This window comes from Osmerus mordax, chromosome 7 (assembly GCF_038355195.1).
Source record: "Osmerus mordax isolate fOsmMor3 chromosome 7, fOsmMor3.pri, whole genome shotgun sequence".
NCBI classification, from domain to species: domain Eukaryota; kingdom Metazoa; phylum Chordata; class Actinopteri; order Osmeriformes; family Osmeridae; genus Osmerus; species Osmerus mordax.
In genome coordinates this window covers 2,662,501-2,681,499 of record NC_090056.1, presented here as the reverse complement: position 1 = coordinate 2,681,499, position 18,999 = coordinate 2,662,501, and the positions used below count along the sequence as shown (strand labels likewise).

At 44.4% G+C, this 18,999-nt stretch overlaps 1 non-coding gene across 1 annotated transcript; it reads right to left on the bottom strand.

Moving 5' to 3' along the window:
• Positions 1-18,355: 18,355 nt before the first annotated feature.
• LOC136946634 (5.8S ribosomal RNA) lies at positions 18,356-18,509 on the bottom strand. Its single transcript, XR_010876972.1, has one exon. It is a non-coding gene; the product is annotated as a 5.8S ribosomal RNA (ribosomal RNA).
• Between the last annotated feature and the right edge of the window lie 490 nt (positions 18,510-18,999).

Here is an 18,999-nt window from a genome sequence, read left to right as displayed (position 1 = left end):
GCCAAAACCCTTTTCTCATGTATAAACCATAAATATTAACATGGTAAAATAGTCATAGTGATGGGAAACCATTCACTCAGACGTTTCATACAAAACATTGCAAATGAATTGAAAGCAATAAAAAACTGGAAGTCTCAAAAACTGATTCTGAAACCAGAATCTTGTTTGGAGATCTTGTCAGAATAAACATGATATGACTGACTAGTAACACTCAATTTCGATGCCAATACCCTTTTGTCATGTATAAACCACAGAGATTAAAATGGTAGAATAGTCATAGTGATGGGAAACCATTCACCAAGACGTTTCATACAAAACATTGCAAATGCATTGAATACGATATCAGGAGCAGAAAAGCACTTTAAAGCAAAATAAAAATGAAAGTCTCAAAAACGGATTCTGAAGCCAAAATCTTGTCTGACGATCTTGTCAGCTTTAAACATGATATGACTGACTAGTAACACTCAATTTCAATGCCAAAACCCTTTTCTCATGTATAAACCACCAAGATTAACATGGTAAAATAGTCATAGTGATGGGAAACCATTCACCCAGACGTTTCATACAAAACATTGCAAATGAATTGAAAGCAATAAAAAGCTGGAAGTCTCAAAAACGCATTCTGAAGCCAAAATCTTGTTTGTAGATCTTTTTAGAAGTAAACATGATATTACTGACTAGTAACACTAGATTTGAATGCCAAAACCCTTTTCTCATAACTGACTAGTAAAACTCAATTTCAATGCCAAAACCCTTTACTCATGTATAAACCACCAAGATTAACCTGGTAAAATAGTCATAGTGATGGGAAACCATTCACCCAGACGTTTCATACAAAACATTGCAAATTAATTGAAAGCAATAAAAAACTGGAAATCTCAAAAACGGATTCTGAAACCAGAATCTTGTTTGGAGATCTTGTCAGAAGTAAACATGATATGACTGACTAGTAACACTCAATTTTGATGCAAATACCCTTTTGTCATGTATAAACCACAGAGATTAAAATGGTAAAATAGTTATAGTGATGGGAAACCATTCACCAAGACGTTTCATACAAAACATTGCAAATGCATTGAAAACGCTGAAAAGTTATTCATATTCAGGCTTGATATCTCACAAGACATAAAGAGACAAAGAAATTACTTTGTTAAGGTGCACACTTCAACAGTTATTAGCCAAAACACGTTTATGCTTCCGGCCACGCCCCCTTTTAGTCACATGACACAATCTTTGGAGGACATCCTCAGAATAAGGTTCCGAGGCGGCGTACCAAATTTAGTTTTAATGCCTCAAACAACTGCTGAGATATGACTTCACTTCCTGTTTGGTGGCTTTTCTGCTGATTTTGATTGGCTGTCACGGACAAACGGTTGTAAGGATCAAAATTCTCTACCATAACTTTTGTGCGGCTTGGTCTGAAGAGCATATCTGGTAATTTTGAAGAAGATTTGACAAAAATTGTAGGAGGAGTAGGATTTCAAAGGTTTTTGATAAAACCGGAAATAGCGGAAAATCTATAAAACCGGAAATCGACCCCATAGGGTGTGTTGAACCCGTCTTGATCCAGGGAATCCAATGGTCCCTCATTTTTGAAAATGGGTCATACGGTTCAAAAGTTGCGTGTGTAAACACAAGTCCAACTTTGACCCATTGGTGGCGCTAGAGTGCCCAAGAATGGGACATGAAACTTTGTGAATTGGACCAGGGGACTGTCCCTAATGAGTTTGCCACATTTCACAACTTTCGACCAAGCGCTTCTAGGGCCTGCCATAGACACCCAGTCTTAAGAATAAAAATAATAAATATAACTGCAAGCAGCAATGGCGGATTCCTCCAAACATTGCAAACCACTGAAAAATGTATATTCTTTACAAATTGTCACTGTAAAATTCCATGCTGCAGACTTACCAATGGGATACCAAATCTGAAATGCAATACCATCAAGATCCACAAGGGCTTTTATTTCAAGCCAAGGAGTGAAGGGAGGGGGCTTGGTGAGCCTACCCATTCCAGAAAGCCTTGTATCTTTGTGTATCAGGGCGTGGCTTGTAGCATCACTTATGGGTGATATTGGGCCATTTGTGGTGTGGTAGTTACTCTTGGCCTATACTATCAATGTTTCAGGATTTTGAGAACTTTTTCCATTGCATACAAAATCGGAAATGCAATACCATCAAGATCCACATGGGCCTTTGCTAAAGACCAAGCAATGAGTGGGGGCTTGGTCAGCCCACAATTGCCTGAAATGTTGTGTATGCGTCTCGCCAAGCTTGCGCGTGTGTCAAGGGAAATGCTGAGTGTGTGAGAATGTGGAGCGCGCGCTCTGAGGAGCAGAGGGAGACATTACATTGGAAATGTCATTAGCAATTAGCCAAGCATGCATTTTTCAAATATTCACCAAAATTCTACTTTTCATCTTACAGTCAACTTTTTCTGAGATTTGTGTACTAAACATTCTCAAGAGTTTTCATGAACTAAAGGCAAACAAATCAACAGTTATTGGCCAAAACACATTTTTGGTTCCTGCGGCCACGCCGATCACATGACACGATCACATGACACCAAATTGATTGGACATCCTCAGAAGAGGGTTCCGAGTCATCCTACCAAGTGTGGTGTTGATATTTCAAAGATTTGCTGAGATTTGATCCAACTTCCTGTTTGGTTGCTTTGTTGACGATTTTGATTGGCTGTACCGGACAAACCGTTTTGAAATTCAAAAATCTGTTGAAGAATTCAGTGAGGGTTGCTCTGACGATGATACCTGTCAATTCTGGGGAAGATTGGACAAAAATTGTAGGACAAGTAGCGAAAAAACGTGTTTCGTAAATCTTTATTGTACAAAAAAATCCAATATGGCGGCCGTTATAGGTTGTTGAGGCTTTTTTGTTCCTCATGAGAAATAAGGCATATCTAATGAATTTCAGAATTTTGTGACAAATGGGATGCGAATGGCATCACTTTGTAAATGGACAATTGGGGCTTGGCCGTAGCGCCACCTATGGATAATGGTGCGTCATTTGTGGTGTGGTAGTTACTCCTGGCCTATACTATCAATGTTTCAGGATTTTGAGAACTTTTTCTAAAATGCATTACCATCAAGATCCACAAGGGCCTTCACTTCAAGCCAAGGAATGAGTGGGGGCTTGGTCAGCCCACAATTGCCTGAAATGTTGTGTATGCGTCTCGCCAAGCGTGTGTCAAGGGAAAGGCTGAGTGTGTGAGAATGTGGAGCACGCGCGCGCTGAAGAGCAGGGGAGACATTTCATTGGAAATTTCGTTAGCAATTAGCCAAGCATGCTTGTTTCAAATATTCACCACAAATCGACTTATCATGTTACAGTCAACTTTTCCTCAGATTTGTGTACTAAACATTCTCAAGAGTCTTCATATGAACTTGTGATTGAATCAAAGTATCAGTTTTTGACCGGTGGATGTGTAAAGCATTATTTTAGCGTTAGCGATAAATTCGATTTGCTTTATATCAACCATTTTTGGAAATATGAAATAGCCTTTGCACATGGTAACATGTTGTAGTGTCTTCCTTGTGACATACCAAGTTACGTGTTGATATCTCAAAGATTTGCTGAGATTTGACCCAACTTCCTGTTTGGTTGCTTTTTTGCTGATTTTGATTGGCAAACGGTTTAGAAAATCAAAACGCCATGGGATAACTTTTGTGAGGCTTGGTCTGAAGCTCATCTCTGGTCATTTTGAAGAAGATATGACAAAAATTGTAGGAGGAGTAGGCTTTCAAAGGTTTTTGATACAACCGGAAATAGCGGAAAATCTACATAACCGGAAATTGACGTCATAGGGTGCGTTGAACTCGTCTTGATCCAGGGAATCCAATGGTACCTCATTTTTGAAAATCAGTCATAAGGTTCAAAAGTTGCGTGTGTAAACACAAGTCCAACTTTGACCCATTGGTGGCGCTAGAGTGGTCTAATGGGATACATGAAACTTGATGTAGGTATAGAAGGAACTGTCCTTAATGAGTGTGCCAAATTTCACGAAAAGTTATCCAAGGGTTCTAGGGGCTGCCATTGACTCCCATGGAACTCGCTCTGGATAAGAGCGTCTGCTAAATGACTAAATGTAACTAGGACTAGAGAGGATACAATTTCTGGGGAAATTGTAGGGTGTGCTTGCTTGCGTCGGTTGCACAGGGGTCCGTTTTTGAATGACATTTTTACAACTGATATTTCTGTATATGTTATATAAAAATGCATACTTATTATTTATAAAGATTACATAGATTTAAAAGCATATTTTTTTTGCTGCTCATTTACAACTGAAAATATGAGTGAAGTGTAGAATGAAATAGATGTCTTCTCATTTCCCCTGCAAGAGGCAGCTTCATCGTTGAATCAAAACGAATAAATTTGGCAGACCGGTGTAACAATTGACCTAATCACTATGACTTAAACGTCCTTTTAAGTTTTTCCCTTCTCGTGATATTTTCAAGCATTTAGCCTACTCATATTGCATTCATTCATGAATAAAGAACCCCCTTTGAAGATTATTCTACGACGTTACCGGCAGTAGAAGATTGAATCGCGATTCAAACAGTACCACCTGCTAACTGAAAATATGCCCCCCAAAACGTAAATAAGCTTGACATTTATTTAGTGGAAAATCGCTCATTCATAAAAAGCTCACTGGTAGCGACCATTGTCAGTAACAACGCAAAATGCGATATAGCCCTGTGTGGAGAAGCTGCCCCGGTAAATTGTACTACTACGGTACAGTACTAGACTACTACTGTGTTCGTCTTGGTAGCGATTGCGTTGGTTGAATTGGATTTAACGTTCCGTTGTACGGTTTAGGCTGAAATTAATTATTGTCATGAACAGATTGACAATGTTTAGGCTGTGGCAATGAAGTTCAGGTTAGTAGTTAGATAGACTTTTGATTTAAGTAAGGAGAGTGCCGAACATGTTCTGTCGCTGTTTGACTTCCTAAACAGCTGTGTACTGTAGCTAGATGTTTTTGTAGTGTGTCTCGCGTAAGCTACAGCGTTGCAGTGAGCTACACTGGTTTGAAACGACAGGTAATGGTAATTTCACCAACAAATCGTTTACTAATGTCAGAATAAATCCTACAACGAAAATGTATATGTGAGGAATGTTTATTTTAACGATTGAAAACAGATACATCATAGACCACTGTAGTGTGTGTTGCCCGGGCAACACAGGCTAATGTCATGATGCTAATACTTCAGTGAAATAGTAGACTACTGTTTCCGAAAGTAGATGTACTTCCTTAATAATATCAGCTTATATTGTACATTACACATCACAATTGTGTGTCATATCACAAAGTAAAATGAGTAAATAGTTATCACCCTGGCCTCTTTTCTTGTGGCGTTTCTGCAGCTGCCTTGCAGTAAAGCTATAGTTAGCCTAGCTATCCCCCAAGTTAACAGATGCGAAACGAATGTTCTGCCAAAGGTAGTCACGCGTGTTTTCGTGACGTTAGTGACGCAGTGACGTTAGTAACGTCAGCGACTGTGGCTAGCAAATTAGCCACCGTTAGCTTCACTTTTCGCCACAAAAACTTAACTTAAGCCTAAACCATGCAACGGAACGTAAATTCCAATAGAAGCAACTCAATCGCTACCAAGACGAAACTTTTGACACCTACGTTGTCTATGTAGGCCAAATATTGACTGAGTTTTAGGGGGGCAAAAAGAAAAATAATAATAATAATATATATGTGAGAGAACAAAGGTTGTGCTCTCGCCGAAGGCTTGAGCACACCCAACTAACAATAACAATAGGTTTCCTCCTTACGGAGGAATCCTAATAAATATAGCTGCAGGCAGCAATGGCGGGTTCCTCCTCAGCATTGCAAACCATTACAAAATTGACATGACACAGACATGTATTTCATACATGTACACAACAGTTCAAGACAATTGGATCAATGGCTGATTTGAAGTCATTTTTTGAAATTCTTCACAAATTGTCACTGTAGAGAAATATCCATGCTGCCAACATTATGGTTTCTTGAGACTTCTTTGTTCCCCATTGGCAATAAGGCATGCGTATCAACTTTTAGACATTTTGGACTGACAGGGTTAAAATGCCACCCTTTTGAAAGTGTCAACTTTGAAGCGTGTTCTGTCAGGCCACCTGTGCTCTGGTCAGGCCCATCATGCAGAGAACCATTCTTTAAAAGCTTTGATTACAACAATAACTTTATGAAAGTCAGAATACACTTTAGTAAAGGACGTATGTAGTTTATGTACTACTACTGCTCGCTCTGCCCACACACTTTCCCCATCCATGCTGTTTCCCTCTTTCCCAGTGCAGGTGGTGCGGTGGCCGAATGAGGTTTAGGTGTAGTCCAAAAGTTGCCTCCCACAATCAAAACATATTAACCGCAACATTGTTTTCAAACTTTCTCAAAGATGGCTTGAAAACCACAGATATTGACTCTCTTCTTGAGTAGATCTCTTTCCAGAATCTCAGTCAATCCAGAATCAAGATTAGCCTCATAGGCAATTGATCTGGTCTAGGGCACAGCCCACGTTCAGCTCCTTGCAAGTATAGCCTGTGATAGTAAAATGGCCGACTCTCTGTTCCCATTAAACTACACAGCATGCACACTCAAGGTGACCAACAAGATTATATTAACTAACAAACAATAACATTACAAACATCTAACTGAACGAACACAACAACTGAAATCCCTTGCGTAGCTGTTGTTTTTGTACATGCCGCACTGCATGCTGGGTACTGATGAAGAAAGTGTTTGTCCGTCTCTTCATAAATGGAGTGACTAAGTTCAGTTGAGTTCTGGATTTTAATACGTATTTATCAATCTGCAGATTGGGAGAGAAAACCAGTCTTCTGACCATAAATGACAACACAACACCAAGCTTAGGTCTCAACCAGGGGGGTGTTCCATCAACGTCGATAAAGGAAAAGCTAGACTTATCTCGCCAAGTCTCACTTACTTTAGCGAGAGTTCCGTTCCATTAAGGTGGCTTATTTTAGTTCTAGCTACGTAACCAAGGTAACTTATACTTCGGAACTAGCCTGATCCGTGTCAGGCTAAAAGTCAAGCTAAACTAAAATGTGTTGCAAATAATTTCAAACAGGCGGAAACAGAATCTCAAAAGACAGTTCCGTAGAGTAAATTCCTGCGCGCAAACCACTTTAGTCCGTGTTCGGAAACGTAAATTCAGACTTTTTGAAGTGCAGACATTAATGATTTAGCTACATGTTTACTTAATCTCCAAAAAATATATTAATTTAAATAAACAAGTTAAGAAATAATGTCACTTTTGTTTTCAAAAGCCATTGGTTAATTGACATAAAATAAGGACTTAGAAACTAAGCAGAGCGTCTAGACAAGTTACAATCAATTATGGCGTATCCTTTCTTTGACAACCCTGTGGTGGATGAAGGTGCTCAGATTATACAAAGAGCGTTTATCCCACCAGCCCCAAGGGTCTTCAGAGACAGAAGTAATGGTTCCCTGACCAGTATCTGTGGAAGAAGTATAGGTTCAGCAGGCCCAGCATAGTTTATCTAGATAAATGTAATTGTCATTCTTAAAAAAAACAAAAACATAAATATATATATATGAAATAACACTTTAGCAACTCTTAAGCATGGCAATGAACACATAAGAGCAGCCTACCATCCTTTGTAAAAAGTAATAGAAAGGAGAGTAGACTATAATAGTAGAACGGAGGGTAGTAGACTGCAGTCTATGTAGGTAGGCCTAGACTATGTAGTCTGCTGGAATCACACACAAGGAAGCAAACCCACTGTAGCCAAGCCTTGACACTGTTCAGTCTGTCTGCATCTGTCTATGTCTTTGCATGTGGGACATTCTTGAACGGGCAACTATGCCAGGAAATATGAAGGGTATACCTTGCTTCAAAGCAGTACCTGAATATTATCATCAGTTTTTCAGGTAATCTTGAAACACAAAGAATCAAGGAGGACTTTTTATTCAATTGTATAAAGTATTTTCATTGTTTAAAGTAGCCTATATGTTGACAAGCCTGTATATTACCTCTCCTCTGGCTTCCCCAATATTATAGGTGCAATATACTGTCCCCATGGGTATATCCAGGCCCATTGGAAGACTCAGGGGGTGACTGCCTGGTGCCCCCATGGTTGAAAGCGTTTCTAAAATGCCCAGAGTGGCAAAAATTAGACCAAGTGCCCTACTGTCTGCCATTCACATTGTGAAATATGCTTGAGTGCACAGGATGCCCCATACAATAAATGACAGTGTGCCCTCTATAAATGTAAAAAGAGTTCCTTTATAGTATAGAAAATGTGACGCAGTACCCTATAAGGTGCCCTTACAATGGCCTAAATTGGACTGTTCCCATGCCCTTACTTCCAATGGAAAAAGGTGCTGTTATGAAGTGCCCTTTATGCTGCCCCTACATGACAGTGTCCCAAATGTTGCCCTTTCCAAAGAAGACAATTAGATTATGTGCCCAACAGTCTCCCCTAATGTTCCCAGTAGGGCATGCTTTCCCAAAGTGAGGCTGTGACAACACTTGGCACAGCCACTGTCTGTCACTGTCCAAGCCCCCTCTGGATCTGTGGAGGCAGACTATGTTAATTGGAAATACTCGTAATATAATAATGATAGTCATGCTGAGCAATTTTAAATGACTGTTCTGCCAAACAAAGTGTGCAGTTTGGGTCACCTTCTGATCTAAAAAGTCAGTGCTGGATCTGTGCAATACTAGTCATTTCAGTGAATCCCCATTTAAGTCATGGTTATCTTTCCCTTTTATCTTAAAGCTCAGCATTTAGCCTATCAGTTAATAAATGTGTGTGGCAAAGTTATTTTGAAGTAATTTTTGATTTTGTTCAAGATGTGAAGACAAAAACATTATTAGCCCACATCAAGTGCAATTAACCATGGCCTTCTTCAGTGTTTTGAATTTTATCCTACAATTTTCAATTGCTGCCACGTTCTTTTTTTGGCTATTATTCTCAATCTCCTGTTGAGAATATCGACCATAGGCTAGCCTGCCAGAACGGTTTCAGACAGCTCATCAAATTACGCTAATTATCAGTAGGCCTAAATGCATATATATATATATATATATATATGTTAAGTAGATTTGGTAGGTCTACAATTTACGCATTTTAACGGTCGTAATGGTTTGACAAGTTGTCTCCCTTGCCATGTTAATTGCGGCAACATTGCCCTTTTAGGGAACAAAAAAACTAAAAAAATCAATTTACGCTGCTGAAACAACACACCTCTGCTGCTTTACGCTATACTTTTTGCGACATAACTCCTCTTTTCGACGATCGCCTGATCTGGGCTGCACAGTCTAAGCTTATTGAGGTCTAGCTTGAATTAGCGTTGCCTGTTAGTGGAACGGGACGTTAGTGGAACGGCTTGAGGCTTAAGTCTAAGTTGACGTTTACCCAAGTGACACTTATTCGTGTTAGCGCGACTTGCGTTAGCGACGTTGATGGAACACCCCCCAGGTCTCTCCCCCGCTCCGAAAGCCGGAGGACCATCTTTTATAGGGCACAAGAATGTAAACATAGATTGTGACAGTCAGGCAGGAATGACGTTACAACAGTCTCAGAGAATAAGATTCACTGCTCCCAACACATAACAGCTCTCACATTAGAGAGTTCATAGTTGGAGCTCTCCTTGTAGTCATGACAAGGACCGTTTAGCCAGTACTTTCTCCTGACCCCGAACATCTATTAACCTGACACATAGACACAATATACTGTTATTAATAGCAAGCTTACATGATAAACGTACTAACTAGTATCCAATGACTAGTTCTATTGATTAGTGATTAATGTAAGCACACAGGAAATCCCAATTTCTTCCACAGTACCCAAGAGCGCTGACGCTGATTATCTAGCTGTGCTCCGACTGTGTGATATGACGAGATGCTAGTGGCGCGCTGAGGTCTCAGAGTCTCCTGCCCGAGTTCAAGTTCTGCCCGATTAGCAAGCTATTTTTACTAATGTTTTGTTAGCAATTGAATGGTAATGCAAGCTAGCTAAAAACAATGTTAGTTAGCTTGGCTAAACTGGTTTTCATAGCAACAGAAATCAACAAATCAGATCAGTCGAACTTTATTCAGAAATGGGGGGATGGCGGGAACATTAAAGGTGTAGGTACAGTAAAAGTGAAATGGAACGCGTCTTTCTGCCTTGAAGCTGCGTGCGCATCAACAAGACCCCATCTATAGACAAGTTTACGCGCCAAATCCCAGGGGGCCGCCATAACTCTACACAAATGCATGTCATTTCCGCCGGAAGTGGTTTGCAAAGCGTCTGCCGGTGTAAACACAGCGATGTTGATGCTAGCTTGGGATCACGGTTCTACTACTTTGACATACTTGTCGTTTGACATTTACTACTGGATGAGTTGCCAACGTCGTCGCCATACTTTTAAGTACATTTTAGAGTAGATCTATAGTTATAAAGCTTTTGCCAGTCCATCATTTTGTAGCTTTTAACATGGAGAAAAGGCAATGTCAGAAGATGACTTTAGTCGGTGATTCATTAGAATATTTGTTGTCTAGCCCTTCAATCTCTCAGCAAAATGTAGGCTAATTATTTGGCTAAAGGATGCCACACGTATCAGACAGAAGTTGTTCTATAAATTCGTAGCCCGGCATTAAAAACATTTATGGTCGGTTGACTGATCGCGTTGTTGTACCCAGTCAAAGGAATAAACACACAGGAACATCATGAACATTCAATGGTCTTGCCAGTTATCCTGGCAAAACATGTAGCATAATGTTGTTTATTTATTGCCAGGACACGGTCCAAGTAGCCTAGGTATACATAACATTGAAAGCTAATTCGTTTGGAATTTCTAGGCTATTGATGTTACATGTTGATGTTCAGCCTATTAACAACTTCAGAAGGACAAGACAGGCAGTACACTGTTATCCTTATTTAAGTGGCTTGTCACTGCCTGAAGTGCCTACTTATCTATCTATTCTTCCTATGAACCCGGTTATGACTGCTTTAAACAAGCACCGGTTGGCTACACACCTCATGCCGGGCTTTTACAGATGTGTGTATTGGCACTTTGAAAGGTTTGAATTATTATATCCACATATCAATGTATAATTATTAAATCCACTACAAAGGAACACCAACAAAATGTGAATAGCCTACAAACAATAACCATACTACTGTAGTATAACTGTAACAGGCTAGAGGCGATTCTAGGTTTTAAAACTGGTGGTCGTAGCACTCTATCTAACCACTCGTTCAGGTGCTTTCTCGAGTGTTTGCAACCAACTACCGCACACGTCGTTCCCGAACCACTTTTCTTCATGTTGTAAATTGTATATCCTCTTTGTCACTGCGATATCAGTGCTTTGTCAGCACAACGGAGCTAGCTAGCAAAACAAACCCAGCTCGCCAGAACGGAAGTGAATTGCATCGAAGGGAGGAGTTTAGGAAGTAGAGCGGAAACGGCTCATAAACTTGTCTATATGTAAAGATAACATCCAAGCTAACAATTTCGCCAAATCTGACTGCAGCTTTGTATACCATATGTACCGTGTTATGGTTGTTTGAGTTAAACAACTCGCTAAATGAATTAAATGTCTATTAAATGTCAAATCCAACTATAAATGTATAAAAGAGAGAGTTCCAATCAAATCTGAATTTGTTTTAAACCTAGAGGTTTAAAAGGCTACCTTTGCCTAAACTGACATGCACCAACTCAGAGAACTGAGTTTCAACAGCTATTTACACATTTAGTCTCTATTTGTTACTCTACTCTTAAGGCATGTTTAACTTAATGTCTGCACCTCTCTGTCACCAACTGTCTCTGGAGTGGGGGGTGGGGGCTTCACAGGGTGTCTACAGGTATAAACAAGTTAAATGTAAATGTAAGACCTTTTAATACCACTTCCAAATGAAATTAAAGACCAAAGTTACGATGGAAATACAAATCAAAAGTGGAAATATACAGTCATCTTTCCAAGTAAACACTGATGTCTGTTCAATATGAACAGTATGGTAAAATTACAATAATCGGTTGAGTTTAAGAACATTGACTAAATGTGTGTAATGCGAAAGGATAACACAAAAATGTAATTGCTGTCCTAAATTATACTTATTATTACACTAGGGTGGAAATGGTGGAGCAGAAACTAACAATTCCATGAATCCCATGGAAACAAAGGCAAATGTGTGAGATGTACTGATGTGGAGCACAAATGATCCAAGAAGCAGTACTTCTCTTGAGTGGTTTTTATTCAGATGAATAATCATTGGATTCAGGTCAAAAGTCTATCACTTGAACTAGTTTCATCACTTAAGACACAAAGTCAGCAGCTTGGCATACTGGCACATGGAAAGGATTAAACATTTAGACTTTCATCAAAGTAATGCTGGCTTGTCCTTTTTCATCAATGTCCTCAAAAAAGCAGGCTGCAGAACTACTGTGTCTGTGGGGTGTCTCTGGAGGGCTGGCAGGCAGGGGCAAGCAGGGCCTGCAGGCAGGCCAGCTGGATGAAGCTGTCCTGGGGTCAGGGCTGAAGAGAAGCTGTCCAGCTAGAGAGGGGTAGTCCAGCAAGGGGTCTGTGTGGATCTCACCATCCTCGAGTCTGTTGCATCCTCTGTTGAACTCTGTTGAGCAGGCCTCTGCATGACCCTCCAGACCTGTCAAAGTGAAGAAAGGGTCCATGTGAAAAATGAAGCTTTTCCCATCTACACTTGATACAGACTTCAGTTTTGACTGTGAAATGCTATGTCATTACTTGAACTTGAATCCAAATGTGTTGACCTCATGGAGACCCATGCAGTCACTCAAAACACGGGTTCGATTCCAGGCTCTGGCAAGAGTATTTACCTCTAAACTGGTCAATATATACACATCTGACAAAAGACCAGCTCCACCTTTGCTTGTAAACAGTGATTCTGACTGTCAGAGACCTTTAAATAGCCTGACTTACCGAAATTGGCAAAACTATCCTGGCTAACGTAGGTCGCTTTCTCAGGGCATATGACGAATGAAACAGGCTCGCCTTGAAAAATCAGATATACTGACTATCTTTAGCAGGCCCTTGTCTACAAAAAGCAGTCCTCCCTGACGTTCTTGGAGTAGAATTGAGTGAAATACAAAATTGTTTACACACTGCCAGTGGGCGAGCCGAGCCTGACTCTGAGGCTAACGTCAAAACAATGTACCCAAGCCCCCACCCCAGTATATGCGGTCTCCCTGCCCCATAGGCTTATTACAAAGACTTTCACGCCCCAAATCACAATTATGAGCCGACAGGTCTGTGGGGAATTGCTTTTTCTCCTAAAGGCTGCTCTCCTCGACCTTTTTGATGAACAATTCGCCGAGATGCAAAATGACTCACTAATTAAAAACACAGAGGAAAAAAGCTAGAGCTACAATAGCTACTTTTCGAGTTCGGTTTTCCGTCACTTCAGAATCACGATCTAAAAGGTATAAAAGTGCTAAACCTTCACCATAATTCAAGAGTAGTGTACTTTCACAAACCCAATCATTAATTCTAGCTTAAAATGTGTAAAAACAGGACTTACCGAAAGTGGCTGCCTCCAACACGGCTATCCCGGGACTCCAGTTGAAAACAACAATGGCCGCCGAAAAAGAATTTATATTCGTAACGGCGAGCTGCGATTGGAAGCGAAATGAAACAGGGGCTAAAAAACGAGGGTGGGGGCTTGGTCAGCACACAATTTCAAGAAAGCATGTGTGTGTCAAGGGAAGGCTGAGTGTGTGAGAATTTGGAGCAGGCGAGGGGAGCAATTAGCCAAGCATGCATGTTTCAAATATTCACTAAAAATCGACTTTTCATCTTACAGTCAACTTTTTCTCAGATTTGTATACTAAACATTCTCAAGAGTCTTCATATGAACTTGTGATTGGATCAGAGTATAAGTTTTTGGCCGGCGGATGTGTAATGCATTATTTTAGCGTTAGCGATAAATTCAATTTGCTTTATATCAATCATTTTTAGAGGTATGAAGTTGCCTTTGCACATGGTAACATCATGTAGTGTATTCCTTGTGACATACCAAGTTTGGTGTTGATAACTCAAAGATTTGCTGAGATTTGACCCAACTTCCTGTTTGGTTGCTTTGTTGCTGATTTTGATTGGCTGTACCGGCCAAACGGTTTAGAAAGTCAAAACGCCATGGGATAACTTTTGTGAGGCTTCGTCTGAAGATAATCTCTGGTAATTTTGAAGAAGATATGACAAAAATTGTAGGAGGAGTAGAGAAAAAACGTTTTTCAATTAATTCAAAATGGCGGACGCATTATTTCGGCTTTTATCACAAGTTATAATTTTTCACACACGGGATGTCCCAAGATATCATGAGACAAAGGAATCACTTAATAAAGGCAAACAAATCAATAGTTATTGGCCAAAACACATTTTTGCTTCCTGCGGCCACGCCCAGTGATCACATGACACCAAATTGTGTACACATCCTCAGAAGAGGGTTCCGAGTCATCATACCAAGTTTGGCGTTGATATCTCAAAGATTATGACTTCACTTCTTGTTTGGCGGATTTTCTGCTGAATTTGATTGGCTGTACCGAACAAACGGTTGTGAGAATCAAAATTATTTTCGATAACTTTTGTGAGGCTTGGTCTGAAGATCATTATTGGTAATTTTAAAGAAGATCTGACAAAAATTGTAGGAGGAGTAGGCTTTCAAAGGTTTTTGATAAAACCGGAAATGGCGAAAAATCTATATAACCGGAAATTGACGTCATAGGGTGTGTTAAACTGGTCTAGATCCAGGGAATCCTATGGTACCTCATTTTTGAAAATCAGTCATACGGTTCAAAAGTTGCGTGTGTAAACACAAGTACAACTTTGACCCATTGGTGGCGCTAGAGTGGTCTAATGGGATACATGACACTTGGTGTAGGTATAGAAGGAACTGTCCTTAATGAGTGTGCCAAATTTAACAAAAAGTTATCCAAGGGTTCTAGGGCCTGCCATTGACTCCCATGGAACTAGAATAATAAATATAGCTGCAAGCAGCAATGGAGGGGCCAAGCAGTCCAGAGCAGGACATGGCCTCCATAGCACTTGTGCAACAATTAAGTCACAACAACCTGTTGCACTCATGCAACACACCAAGTTTGGTTGAAATATATGTTTGCGTTCAAGAGTACTGAGAGTTCAAAGTTATTGTCTGGTATAACACTGCAGGCCTCCTCTGCTCCTCATGGGAACGATGGAACCCAAGTCTGGTGACAATCGCGCAAATGGTTGCTGAGATATGCTCTTGCGCCTCGTTTGGCGGCTTTGCCATCGCTTTTGATCGTCTCTACCGAACAAACGTTTTTGAAAATTCATCTGATTGCTTTTGTGAAACTGGGTCGAAAGATCATCTTTGCCAAATTTGGTAAACATTGGACAAAAATTGGGGCGTGCAAAAGGTTTTTACACTTTTCCATGAAATCCAAAATGGCGGCCGCGTCAATTCGGTTATTATGAAAAGTTATCAATGGTCAGGCTTGATATCTCACAAGACATCAAGAGACAAATAAATTACTTTATTAAGGTAAAAAACTTCAACAGTTATTAGCCAAAACACGTTTATGCTTCCGGCCACGCCCCCTTTTAGTCACATGACACAATTCTTGTAGGACATCCTTAGAATAAAGTTCCGAGTAGGCGTACCAACACTGCCTCAAAGAACTGCTGAGATATGGTTTCACTTCCTGTTTGGCGGCTTTTCTGCAGAATTTGATTGGCTGTACCGGAAAAACGGTTGTGAGGATCTGCCTTTGCGACACCGGGCCAGGCTAGTCGACGGATCACTACCGTCACCGCCGCCACGCCCAGCTCTAGAGGCTCAGGTTTCCCATAAACTGACCTGACGTCCGCAGCCTCGTTCCAATACAATCAACGTTTCAGCCGTTACCAATGTCTGAACTGCGCGTTTTTCCCCTGCTGGCCCGCGCAGGAACCAGCAGCACCGGGCCCCCGTCACCAGGGACCCTGAGGCAGTTGACGGAGCCCAGGTAGCACGTGGAGGTCTCCCCGGCTTCCAGAAGGAGGCACCACTGACGGCGCACTTGTGCAGCCGCCCCGGCCCCCCTCCCAGTCACCCGGGTTCTCCGCAAACTCCCAAGCTCCACCAGCTGCACGCCCACCGACCAAATTGAAACGCCCTTACTGGAGGCCCCCACCACAATCCATGCACTACGATACCTGGGGGTGTTCTCCAAACCGGCCATTTTTAATGCGGCCGACGGGAGGTCATCCGGGACCGCACGGCATACCCTCCCCCCGCCACAGTCCACCATCAGAAACGGAGGTCTGCGCAGTCAGGGGACGGACGGCCGAGCGGGGCCCAGAGGACACCGTCAGGGGCAAAGGACAACCGGCCAACATGCGCCCACCGACCTTCATATATCAAGTGTCGGACCCCAGTTGTCGTAGTACATTCCAACTGAGGAAAACCCTTGCAACCGCGAGACGGGCCGCACGCCACGCTTCCGGCGGCGGAGGAGGGAGGGCGACGGAGCGACTGCTCCCCCAGCCGCGGCTCGAGCCCAGCCACGCTTCGCTCCCCAGCCCGACCGACCCAGCCCTTAGAGCCAATCCTTATCCCGAAGTTACGGATCTGATTTGCCGACTTCCCTTACCTCCCTTGTTCTAACATGCCAGAGACTGTTCACCTTGGAGACCTGCTGCGGATATGGGTACGGCCCGGCGCGAGATTTACACCCTCTCCCCCGGATTTTCAAGGGCCAGCGAGAGCTCGCCTGACGCCGCCGGAACCGCGACGCTTTCCAGGGCTCGGGCCCCTCTCTCGGGGCAAACCCATTTGCACGTCAGGACCGCTACGGACCTCCGCTACGGACCTCCACCAGAGTTTCCTCTGGCTTCGCCCTGCCCAGGCATAGTTCACCATCTTTCGGGTCCTATCGCACGCGCTCACGCTCCACCTCCCCGACGGTGCGGGCGAGACGGGCCGGTGGTGCGCCCGGCCCCGCAGGACCGGGATCCCACCTCAGCCGGCGCGCGCCGGCCCTCACTTTCATTGCGCCACGGGGTTTCGACTGGGTGTCACCCTCTGACTCGCGCGCGCGTTAGACTCCTTGGTCCGTGTTTCAAGACGGGTCGGGTGGGTTGCCGACATCGCCCCTGACCCCTGACGCCAGTTATACGTGAGCCGATCCCCGCCCGGGCGGCGCGACGTGGTCGGGTACGCACTGAGGACAGTCCGACCCGGTTGACAGTCACGCCGGAGGCGAGGGGCCCCGTCCCTCCTGCCCCGTGAAGGGGGGAGAGATGGCGTAGCGGGTACTGGTCCACGGCCCCGGGAAACGGCGAAGTGCAGTCAGAGGCGCTGTAAGGCACACGGCCGAGGCCGCGTGCCACCTTCGCCCCCAGCCCTTCCAAGCCAACCCAGAGCCGGTCGTGGCGCACCACCGACGGGGGAAATGCGCCCGGCGGGGGCCGAGCCCGACCGGGGCGGAGTCCCACGAGGGGATCCCCACACACCGGAACGGCCGACCCTGACCCGCCGAGTTGAATCCCCCGGGCAGACTGCGCGGACCCCACCCGTTTACCTCTCAACGGTTTCATGCCCTCTTGAACTCTCTCTTCAAAGTTCTTTTCAACTTTCCCTTACGGTACTTGTCGACTATCGGTCTCATGCCGGTATTTAGCCTTAGATGGAGTTTACCACCCGCTTTGGGCTGCATTCACAAACAACCCGACTCCGAGAAGACGGTCCCCCGGCGCGCCGAGGGCCGTCCACGGGCCGAGCCTCGATCAGAAGGACTCAGGCCCCCGAGCGGCACCGGGCATAGTGGGCTTCTGTACGCCACATGTCCCGCGTCAGCTGGACGGACGGGGATTTGGCGCTGGGCTCTTCCCTCTTCGCTCACCGCTACTGAGGGAATCCTTGTTAGTTTCTTTTCCTCCGCTTAGTAATATGCTTAAATTCAGCGGGTTGTCTCGTCTGATCTGAGGTCGTAGGCAAAGGGGGTTAGAGTGCAGCGCCGCGCGAGGAGGCACGCGACGGCTCGCCGCTCGGGGAGGTCAGAGGCGGGAGCCCGGCTTGACGGAGGGAACCATGGCGCGGAGCCCAGTCCCCAACCCCGTTCGCCTTCGGAACCCCGCATGGGTAACGCGGGCAGCAAGCAGACCACTGGTGTCCACAGGCAGCCGCGCCCGCACCTACGGGGAACGTGGGCGCCACCTCCCCCCGAGGGGGGAGAATGGAAGGGGGGGAAAAGGAGAACCGCAGGAACCTTCCTGCCGTGCTCTGCCTCGGTCTGCACTTAGGGGGACGGAGACCCGGAGGCCTACGACGCCCCAACCGCGGAAACGGATTTCCGATTGATAGAAAAGCGACCCTCAGACAGGCGTAGCCCCGGGAGGAACCCGGGGCCGCAAGGTGCGTTCGAAGTGTCGATGATCAATGTGTCCTGCAATTCACATTAGTTCTCGCAGCTAGCTGCGTTCTTCATCGACGCATGAGCCGAGTGATCCACCGCTAAGAGTTGTACTCTTTGGTTATTTTTGGGTTGTTTATCCCCCGGTCTCCGCCTGCGACACGTCGAGGCAGAGAACCGGGGGTTTTGTTCAAGTCCGTGTTTCATGGAAGAAAAAGGTTGGTTGTTCGACTAGACCCTCCGGGCGCTCCCGGGGGAGACATTGAACCCCTGGCCGCTCCCCGTGACAGGCAGCGGACGCGGTTGACTGGGTACCCGAAGGTGCGCGAACGGACCGCCTCCGGAGAGGCAGGCCCGCCGCACGGTGTCTTGGTGGGGGTGTTCCGAAAGTCGAGCCCGCTCGGTTCACCGCTGAGCGGTCGAGACGGGGCTCTGGGGCGACCCGAGCACCCACGGGCGTTACGCTACCCGGGGAAAGGCCCAAGGAGTGGCGGGGGGGCGGACCGCTCCGCGCCTCGCACCCACCCCGTCGGGCTGCTTGCATGCAACCGGCCGTTTCGGTATACGGGGGGCCGCCCGGGAAGTGCCGTGGTCGGGGTA